Source organism: Hippocampus comes, unplaced genomic scaffold (assembly GCF_001891065.2).
Source record: "Hippocampus comes isolate QL1 unplaced genomic scaffold, H_comes_QL1_v1.1 scaffold60, whole genome shotgun sequence".
Taxonomy (NCBI): Eukaryota; Metazoa; Chordata; class Actinopteri; order Syngnathiformes; family Syngnathidae; genus Hippocampus; species Hippocampus comes.
This window is the reverse complement of record NW_017805483.1, coordinates 1,024,314-1,035,293: the sequence shown is the minus strand read 5'-3', so window position 1 is coordinate 1,035,293 and position 10,980 is coordinate 1,024,314. Positions and strand designations below refer to the sequence as shown.

The following is a 10,980-nucleotide window of genomic DNA, read 5'->3' as shown; positions in this document are numbered from 1 at the left end:
ACGCTACGCCCTCCAGGCCCCGCCTCTTAAAGCCTCATATCCAATACAAAGACACATTAGTACACTATTTGATATACATTTTATAGTTGTATGTGTCCAAATACATTGAGAGTTTTTTTTTTAACCCTTTCAGCAACAGCGGTTACTCCAGTGGACAGTTTATCAGGTTACAGGGTGCATGAAAAGGGTTAAAGGGTTTATAGTTTAACTGTCAAGTGGGAGGGATAAAACTATCAAATAAAACATTTTCTACAGTCTGCGTATTTTAATCGAAATATTTTTTTAACACCTCAAGCATGACATCACTGACCTAATACAATCGACATCCATGCGGTATTCCCCCCCACCTGCTTTGAATCAAAACTGTTGTTTCAGGTTGTCCGGTCAGGGATTTCCAAGTGACACCTGTTTTACTCGACTAGAGCGCCCCAGCACTCACATTAGGAATAGTTTTACGACGCCGTAAAACGATAACGCGGCCACGGCGTGACACGTGCATTCGGTGGCCGCAGATGGAAAGCATTGAAGACCATTATTGTGTTCCTCGGAGGGAGGGGGCGGGTTGGAGGTTGTCTTCCACTGTGAACTCTTTGGCACACTTTTCAAAGAGAAGGGTCGCCTGTCTCGCTGGCTTTTTGGCAGCCCAGCCCCCCACCCCTGTCAACATCCACCCGACACACTACTTCTTTTCTCAGAAGTTGTGTAAGGGAGGGTCAGCGTGCAAGCCGTTCTGTTCCCTGGAACTTCTTCCTTGTTTATCAAAAAAAAAATTTTTTTTAAAGAGGCTCTGACGGACCCCCGACAGGCAACTTTAGAGGCCAACATGAAACAGGACTCGAGTTTCACACTTCCTGTTTATCTCGGCAGAACTTGGCCGAGGACACCTCAACAAACAAACCGAAGCGAAGAACACGCAGCGGTGGGGGGGGATGCAAGAAGTCTGTTTGCCCGTTGCCCGAACAACATTGCTGCACATGTGTCGCCTGCTATAATTAGCCTTGAATGCGGAAGCAATAATCCCAATGTCTGGATATTCTGTCGGACACAGAGCTAATTGTTCATGTCGACTGCGGGTTTTTTCGTGCATGGCTCATTGTTGTGTATTTGGGAGTGGAGGCAGAGTCGGGGAAGCTGGATGGGTGGGGTCTGTCTGGACGCTCAGACTTGCCGGCAACACCGAAACACAAACTGGAATACCACGACCCCTGTCTAAACAGGCTGAATTCTTTTTTTTTTTTTTTTTAAATTGTGGAAGCCAGCGCTCATACTCAAAATTGTCCAAATAGTTCATCAGATACAGAATCAAAAATTCAAGGAGGAATGGTCAAAGATCCTTTTTTTCTGTCTTTTTCCATCTTGAGAAACATTCAAGGAGGAAATTAGGTGTTGATTTGTTGGCAAAGGGTGCTAATAATTCTCCTCAAACTTTCCACGGTACACTGCCGAATGAGTTTTAATGGGGGGAGGGGTGTTGGGGACCCCTCACATACAGACATTGTCGCCAATATTTTCACACAAGAAGACATCCATCATTTACTTTTAGGAGCGCTAATGGGACACTTAAAGCTGTCACTCAGCTGGATGTGCTTGGCTGGCCTCCTGTGGAGGCCGCGGGGGGGGGGGGGGCTCTGCTTCAGGCTCATAATTAAGGCCCAAAAGCTCATCAAGTGTGTGAGAAAAGACCCCATCCCCCCTCCCTACCCCCACCCATTAGCAGCAAAACAATTAACATAACTCTGTGTACACAAGTTTCAGGAGCGGAGCACCTGTGTTGACTTTGGCGGAACCCGTTGCCGCTGCTGCTTCTGCATTCGGGGCCGAGCGGGAATGAAAGAAAAGTCGCCAAGAGTGCCGGATTTGTAAATATGCAACAGGAGGAAGAGTGTGTGGTGTGTGTGGGTGTGTGTGTGTGTGTGTGTGTGTGTGTGTGTGTGTGTGTGTGTGTGTGTGTGTGTGTGTGTGTGTGTGTGCTTGTCTGCAGAGAAAAGTTTGTCATGCATTCCCATCACTGACCGGGAACATTCAATGAACTCCGACAGGTAAAAACACCTTAAAAGTTACGTGGGTGCACTTGGCATTCATTGCAGTTTGTCTCCAATTGAATTTTATGCCACAAGTTTTAAGATCTTATGATCTTGTCAATCATTGTAGGTGGAAAACAAAGTGTGAGATCAACAAACACTCCCGTTCCCCTTTATATCCTCAGGTAGTTGACTGTCAGTGTCAATTGTTTCAGTGGAAATAAGTTGAGTCACACGCTATTGCAACACGGCTGATGTCACTGTTCACAAGTGACGAAAGTTTGCACTTACCAGCACAACTCCGTGAAATTAAATCCGGAAAACTGAAGAATTTCAAGAAGCCAGCACAAGCCAGCAATCATACAGTACAGTGGTACCTCTACTTACGAAATTAATTGGTTCTGGAAGAAATGTCTTAACTAGAACATTTTGTAAGTAGAGACGCGTTTTCCATGTAAATGCCCTAATGCGTTCCAAGCCCACCCAAAATTCAGACATAAATGTTTCCTAAAGCATAAAAATGCATCAAAATATGTAACAAATACATGTTACAGTTAGATCATTGCACAATAAATGAGAGCTGTGCATAATGTAAAAAAACAAAAACAATGAATAAAGATTAAAAACGATGGTCATTTAACTTTTAACTGCGTCCGCATCGGGTTTTTTTGGGGGGCGGGGGGGTTGCCCTCTTTAGTTCTCTCTCAGAACTGTTTTTTGCCTGGTGTCTTGTCAAGAACTGATCCGAGGACGTTTGCTTTTGTCGTCTTTTACCAACCCGACAAAACATCAGCATAGTGAGCGACTGTCCAAACGGTGAACACTTTTTCTGGGAATTCACAACTACGTAAAACTATCGAAACGCCTCATGGCCCGAGGCGAGGACGGAGAATGACGAGGATGCTGCGATGACACAGATCTATCTAACTACACGCAAAGATACATACGGTAGAAATCCCTCTTAGCCAATGGGAGGCCAGGATGATGCTCGTTAATAGCCAATGGCAGAGCAGCTATGAGTATGTTGCGTTCAGGAAACTCGGAGCTGCGACAACCAGGCCAGACTGTATTTTTAAGATAAGATAAGAAAACTTGATTAGTCTCACAATAGAGAAATTCCCAATTCACAGCAGCAAAGTTATGAAAGGAAGAAGTAGAACAAAATGTAGGAGCTGCTGTAAAGCCACTTTGAAGTCAAAATTACAAAATAATACAACAACAACAACAACAATAATAATACAACACAACACAAGACACATACAGTCATTCAATCTTCACCACTTTTCTGCATCCTCTTTGTTGTATGAAACAGTTATAGATGAAAGAGGAGAGGATCAAAGCTACCTTTTGTATCTTGAAGTGTCTTTCATAACAAAAGGATATATTTTCCTGTTGGGGCGTTTCTTAACTTGAAATGTTCGTATGAAGAGACGTTCGTCAGGAGTTCTCCACTGTAGTTGTAATTTTCCTCAAGTTGCTATCGTGTATTACAAAAGTTGTATTTTGTATTTATTTATTTTTTGTACACTAGTCATACTTTTACCCCAAAGCTCTTGATATGTCACCATCTACTTTTCAAGGAGCCAACCTCCTGCAATCGACCCATTACCGCACGTGCGCGCATACACACATATGTGCACAAATGCACGTACGCATGTAAAAACACACCCCCCCCCACACACACACACACACACACACACACACACTCCACTCCTTCAACCAATGATGTCAACCCATCTGTTGGCCCCCGCAAGGTGCTGCGCGTAATACAGTCACGCAGCGGGAGGAAGAGGCGGAGGCAGGAAGCGGCGTTGGCCGCCTCCTCTGCTCTGTGTCACGGCCTGCGTCACAGCCACACGCCGGGAGGGACTTTTCCACTGACGAGACCGACCGAGAGACAGAGCGAGAGAGCGAGAGAGCGAGAGAGAGAGAAAGAGAGAGAGAGAGAGAGAGAGAGCGAGAGAGAGAGAGAGAGAGAGAGCGAGAGAGAGAGAGAGAGAGAGAGCGAGAGAGAGAGAGAGAGAGAGAGCGAGAGAGAGAGAGAGAGAGAGAGAGAGAGAAAAGCCCGAGCTAGTCGCCGCCGTGCTCCAGACAAGAGGACGCGCTCGAGCCGCATGGAGGCAGACAATAGCCCCGCGTGAGAGCTCGGCGTCCGCGGGGAGGCAGTCATCCACGATTTCTGCTTTCTCACGCACTCATTCGGATTAATCCCATCATTCGCCACTCATGCTGATCGGACAGTCGGACACTTGCTGGTGAGTAAGTGCCGCTCCATTGTGCGCTATAAAACGTGCGTGCCTTGAGGTGAGCTAGTATATGACGCATTGGTTTGATTTTATTTATCTTTTATTTGAATTGTTTTTTTTTTTTCTAAAAGTACAGAAAAGACACGCGGTGAGTTTTTTTTTTTTTTGCGTCACAGGTGAACCCGATTCGGACACCAATCAGTCATTGAGATTGCACAGGGTAATAATCATCCCCTTCGTAATGAGGCGTCCTGTTAGTTCGGCGTTCTTTGTGCCCACGCGCAAGGCACTAAAGCTAACAGCGCCGCTGTCACCTGCACACGACCCGCGGCCCCGCGCGATTCCTGCCATTTAAAAAGAAAAATGCCTTTTAAAACACCCCGCTTTGCTTCGCTCCTTTTCATTGTCCCCCCAATCCACCTTCCACTAATTCATTTTTATTTGTGCGTTTATACTCTTGAACCCGTTCGGTTTTATTTAACCTAAAACCCCCGCCTGTTTTTTCTTTCTTTTTTGTGCATTCTGTTTTAGTTTGTAGCCTCATTGTATGTGGGAAGCACTTTTCAAAAGCGTCTCTAGCGCGACCTCACCCGGATCATTTTTGGAAATCATGCTTTCCTGAATGACACACATGCACACACACACACACACACACATACAAACGGGAGGAGAATGATCCTTTGTTTACTGACACAGCTTCCATTCCTTGTGCTTTTACTCCCACACACACACACACACACACACACACACACACACACACACACACACACACACACACACACACTCAAGCACCACTTTCTCCAAAATGCTTAGCAAGTTGCTTGTATGGTCCAATTTGGGGAAGTTAGTACACGAGGATTGCTGATGAGCTGTGGATGAGGTGTGTTCAAAGTGCGGTCCACACACCACTAGTGGGCCCTGAGTCACTTCGGGAGTTTTTACACAGTTGTAAATATAACTTGGGATTTTTTTTTCCTCCTCCGTTGGAGTCGATTGTTCGACTTGGTTGAGAAATTATCGATTTGGGGTGATTTCCCAGAGATGAGTCGACATGCCGTTGGTGTAGAATTGCTTTGGGTGTGTTGAATTTTTTTTCAAGGAAAACGGGGACTTGTTTGTCAGTCATTGGAATGGCTTGAATTGATGGTGTAGAATTGCTTTGGGTGTGTTGAATTTTTTTGAAGGAAAATGGGGACTTGTTTGTCAGTCATTGGAATTGGTTGATTGTCAATTTTGATGTGAATTCCTTTCTGATTTTTGCGGGCATGATTTGTGTCGGTTTGAGAAATTGTGACTTTGGTAAGTTTCCATTGAGAGTGGAAGTTTGTATTGGTTGAGAAATTGTGAATTAAAAAAAAAATCTCAATTAATTTGAGTTTTGTTGGGATTTGAGAAATGCGGAATTTGTTGCATTTGACCATTAATGTAAGACACATTTTCTGCAATTTGTCAATTTTTTTATTTCCAGAAATTTGAATGGTTTAAAACTGACTGAGAAATGGTGGATTTGAAGTTTTTTTTGTTCAATGCTGTCGATTTCGTCGAAAGCAGGTGTCAGCGTGCACGTAATTTTTTTATTTCCAGAAATTTGAATGGTTTAAAATTGACTGAGAAATGGTGGATTTGAAGGTTTTTTTTTTTTTTTGTTCAATGCTGTCTATTTCGTCGAAAGCAGGTGTCAGCGTGCACGAGGCTCAGCTCATCATATCTGACGTCATATCGGCCTCCTTTCAGCGGGGTACACGTATACCGATCGTGAATATCTTTATCGATTTTTGACATGCACCACAAATGTCTCTTAAATATTGAGCAGGTTTCGGGAAACCTCCTGAACACGCACCACAGCACAGGATAATCACTCCGGATAATATTTTCGAGACCTCCGAAAATCAGCTTTTTGTCTGACTTTGATGGAGAGGGAGTCGGAACGCGCACATTCTCGCTATGTGCGGACTTTGCTTTCTACTGCGAACTCGTTGATTGAGTCAATAGCGCCTTGCAGGTTGCACTCGTCCTCTATTTTGCTTCGAGACCTGTCATGACGAAAGGTCAATCCTTGACCGATGGCGTGCACGCAACCGATCTCGATCAGGACACGCTTCCGTGGAGTGTTTGCGGGAGCGGCGTTGGGTTCAAGCGAGGTTGCCTTGCTTCATTTCGCTCCCGCTGGATGCCACCCCCCCTCTCTCTTTTGTACTTTGGAAACAAGAGGGGAGGGGAGGGGAGGAGGAATCTCCGCACTCACCTATTCATTTGGGTTGGAATTGTTTGACAGATGGTGAATTTGTGACATGCGTCGATTCATGTGGGAATTTTCTTGTGGAAATTTTGCAAAAAGTTAGAATTTTTGAAATGATGTTTATGTTGGATGGGCCTCTATCAACAACAGTTATTGGGCCTTATTCAATGGTTTCGGGTTCTTGTGTAGGCTGCCGATACCAGCCACCGATACTTAATGCAAACATACAATGTGACTTTGAGTCCTCCTCGGTAGTAGTTGGCGCTATACTGCAATAAGTATTGGCGAATCTTCTGCATTACATTTTTTTGTCCTTGTGTTTCCAGAAATTTAACAAATCAAAAGTACTCGAGGTATCAGTATGCCATATGGGTAAATACACATACTGGTATCAGTCTGGGGGGAAAAAAAAGTGGACTCAAAAATCGCTAATTTTGAAGTTAGCACATTTGAATCGCATGCCATATGCAGGTTGTGAACGCACCGCGAGCGCCTCGTCGTCCTCCTCGCTGTCTTCCCATCCTCCGCGCACAACCCCAGTCCTGACACTTCAACTATCGCCCGACTCGCTCGGCTTTAAAAGCGGCATGGGAGCTCCACGTGCGGCTAATTCCCCAGTCAGGTGTGTCCCGCATGCGCCCCCGCCTGGTGTCGCGTCGGACTTTCCGAGCCCGGGAAGAAGAAGAAAAAAAAAAGCCCACATCTGTGTTTGATTGAGCTCCTTTACAGCTCGAGCGGCGCTGCTGCCAGAGAAGGAATTCCTGCGGCTTTGGAGACATGACATTATTTATTTGCTTTGCGCCGTGCTCCCTCCCTTTTCCCAGTACCTCTCCTTTCTGGAAAGCGCTGCCACGGGTCCAGGCAAGGGGAACAGAATGTTTCTCTGGCGGGCTCCGATGGGAGCGACACCAGAGCAAAAAACAGGAGCGCCGGACGAGAATTTCCGCGCTATGAAATGATGACAGTCCCACTTTCATTGAATTTGTGGGCGGAGTTAATGCGAGTAATTAATGCCCTCCATCAGAATGTTCATAATTGCATATACTAAGAATTTAATCGGACGACCCGGTGGATGAATGGTTAGCGTGTCGACATCACAGTGCAGAGGTATCGGGTTCGATTCCAGGTCCGGCCTCCCTGTGTGGAGTTTGCATGTTCTCCCCGTGCCTGCGTGGGTTTTCTCCGGGTACTCCGGTTTCCTCCCACGTTCCAAAAACATGCATGTCAGGCTGATTGAACACCCTAAATTGTCCCCAAGTGAGTGTGAGCGCGGATGGTTGTTCGTCTTCTGTGTGCCCTGCGATTGGCTGGTGACCAGTTCAGGGTGTCCCCCGCCGACTGCCCAAAGACAGCTGGGATAGGCTCCAGCACCCCCCGCGACCCTTGTGATGATAAAGCGGATCAGAAATCGCGGATCGATGGATGGATGGAAGAACTGAATCGAATCGAAGACACATTTATGAATTAGGAAGCAACTTGAAGATCGCAGAAATACTCGTGTCCGGATGTTGTCGCTACACCCGTTACGGTAATATTCCCCTTTTTCAATGTCTCATCTCCCAAGTGCGTTTGGAAAGCGGCAATTTTGCTTTATCCGTGGATAAGAAATGTCTGAGGAATTCGGCCTCCCATCAGTTGGTCGCATTTGGCTCCTGTCTTTCCTATGGGACGACTTTGAGAGGTAGGCCTTGAGCCCCAACCTGCCTTGACATGTTGCACACACACACACACACGCACACACGCACACGCACTCCTGGGCTCATTATTACCACATTTTATGAGCAATCGCTCACTCACTCACTTAGACAGGAAGACAGGCAGAGGCTGTGCCGGGTTGTCAGTCTGCCACCTAAATGCTATTGGCTGCCCCCCCCCCCACTTTCCACACACACACACACAGACACTTACACACACTTTATCATTATCAGCTCCAAAAGGGCAGGACAAGGCAGCACAAAGGGGACAAAGTCAACTGTCTTGCCGGTCTGTTGGATCAATCGTGCTGCCGGATTTACTTGGCTCTCTTGTCCCTGCACACAAATGCCATATACAGTGGTACCTCTACTTCATATGAAACGAAAAGTTACGAAATGCCTCAATAGGAAAATATTGCCTCTTGTTACGAAAGAAATTTCAAGATACGAAAGGTAAAAATAGAGGACAGTCTGGTCCGAGTTTCCTGAACGCAACATACTTATAGCTGCTCTGCCGTTGGCTATTATCGAGCATCATCCTGGCATCCCATTGGCTAAGAGGGACCGCTACCGTATGTGTGTTGATAGATAAATAGATGTTTCTAGACAGCATCATCATCATTCACCCCTCGAGCCACGAGGTGTTCTGATAGTTGTACGTAAATGTGAATAACCCAGAAAAAGTGTTCACCAATCGGGCAATCGCTCAGTACGCTGACGTTTGCCTTGGACGTTTTCAAAGGATTGTTGAAAGCCGACAAAAGCAAACGTTCTTGGATCAGTTCTTGACAAAACGCCAGGCAAAAACCACTTCTGAGAAAGAACACGGACTTCTAAAGAGGACTAAATGATGATGACGCAGTTAAAAGTTAAACGACCATCACTTTTATTCTTTATTCTTTGTTTTTTACATATTGCACAACTCTCATTTATTGTGCAATCTACTTGTAACATGTATTTGTTACATATTTTGATGCATTTGTATGCTTCAGAAAACATTTATGTCTGAATTTTTGGGCAGGCTTGGAACGGATTAGGGCATTTACATGGAAAACTCGTCTCAACTTACAAACTTTTCTAGTTAAGAAATTTCTTCCAGAAACATTTAATCTCAGTATTTTTTATTTGATTTTTTGCCGACTTTGATCTCAAGTTGGGAAATGTGCCGAAGTTCAAGACGGTTCTTGGCATGTGTACACCGCTTTAAATGTTGAACAGGAGGGGTGTTCATCTCGCCAGTAAAAGACGATGTACACATGGGGTGCGATACAATTCAAGGACGGTATTATTTTTTTTAAAGTGGAATGCTTACATTCAGTGCGATTACGGTTTTAGTTCCTCGTTCACAGTAGACGATCATCGGAATTCATTTGTGTTCCGATTTTCAGCTCCAAAGCAGTTTTCATGACACCTCCCTCGAATAGGTTTGCCATTGGCGATTGCCACCCAAGACGGCTAGCAGAAGAACTCTTTAACACACCCCACACCACAAGATAATCAATTAGGATAATCACACACAGACCTCCGTGTTGTTCATTTCCGCCAGCCACACTTCCAAAAGGCAAAATAAGTGTCGCTAATGTCACGCTAGTACGCCGGTAATCGGGTGGGACTGACATGGCAGTGCCTCTCGATTGGATCTGCGTCGTGCCTTTTCGTGACAAATCTTGCCGGGCTCTGAGATTTATCTACCCCACCCCAACCCCGCTGAGTGTGTGCGTCCCTTTTTATCCCGCCACTGATGGAATGACAGCAATGCATAATTTAGCGGGACGCCGCCAACGTGCAGCGCTGCCACTCCAGGCACTGATTTCCTTCAGGAGACCTCACTGAATCCTACTTTCCTGCCACACTTTCATCATCATCATCATCATCATTGGTATACTCCAGATGCCTACTTTCCTGCCACACTTTCATCATCATCATCATTGGTATACTCCAGATGTAAGTAATTGAAACCTTGTTGTCTTCTCTTCTGCCATTTCCACATTGACCACAAACTAGGATTAACCTCTCGCCATTGTTTCTGCCCGTTGAACAGGATTAGTAAATCAATGTGTCAGGTAGGCTGCAGTCAAGAGACAATGACCCACTTCTGACACCACCACTCCTCCTCCTCTTCCTCCTCCTGTCTCCCTTCTGGCTCACTGCAGCTTTTAATTAAAAAGACTTTGCTTAGCCGGCGCGATGCGCTCCCCGGAGGACACCTCACAGCTTTGTTTTTTTTGTTTGTTTGTTTGTTTTTTTGCTTTTTTAAAAAAAAAAAAATAGTTTCTCTTGATTCCGCACCGGCTCGCATCATGTGGTTGGCTTTTTCGTACGGAGGTGGTCTCTGCGTGCGAAACCCCCTTTTGTTTGTCTCAAGGTGATTCATTCATCATGTGAGCGGCGGAAGCCCCCGCAAGGGTTGTCAGCCCCCCGCCCTTGACTCTCTACTTCATCCTTGTCGGAGGGTTGACTGCCCCCACCCCATCTAAAAAAATTTTTTTTTGCATAATTGCTCCTGTCGGGCCGCACGTTGTACTCGTGCTTAGCACGCACGCCTCACAGTTCCGAGGTTCTGGGTTCGAATCCGGGCTTGCACGTCCTCCGCCTTCCTCCCACATTCCAAAACATACGCGTCAGGTTAATTGAAAGGCCTCAATTGTCTGGAGGCGCCAAGGTGAATATGAATTCTCTCGTGGATGCCCCCCACCAGGCAGAACGCTCACACTTGCATAACACACCCTGATAAGACGCAGGCGGCATGCAGGTCACACTCTTCTAGGAACTCACGGCGG

General features: G+C 45.8%; 1 protein-coding gene across 1 annotated transcript in view; it reads left to right on the top strand.

The window, feature by feature from the left end:
- The first annotated feature begins 4,056 nt into the window (after window positions 1-4,056).
- csrnp1b (cysteine-serine-rich nuclear protein 1b) overlaps window positions 4,057-10,980 on the top strand; it is a 17,529-nt gene continuing 10,605 nt past the window's right edge. Inside the window, exon 1 of the mRNA XM_019876058.1 lies at window positions 4,057-4,276. The gene's annotated coding sequence lies outside the window, so the exon portion shown is untranslated. The remainder of the gene's footprint in view (window positions 4,277-10,980) is intronic.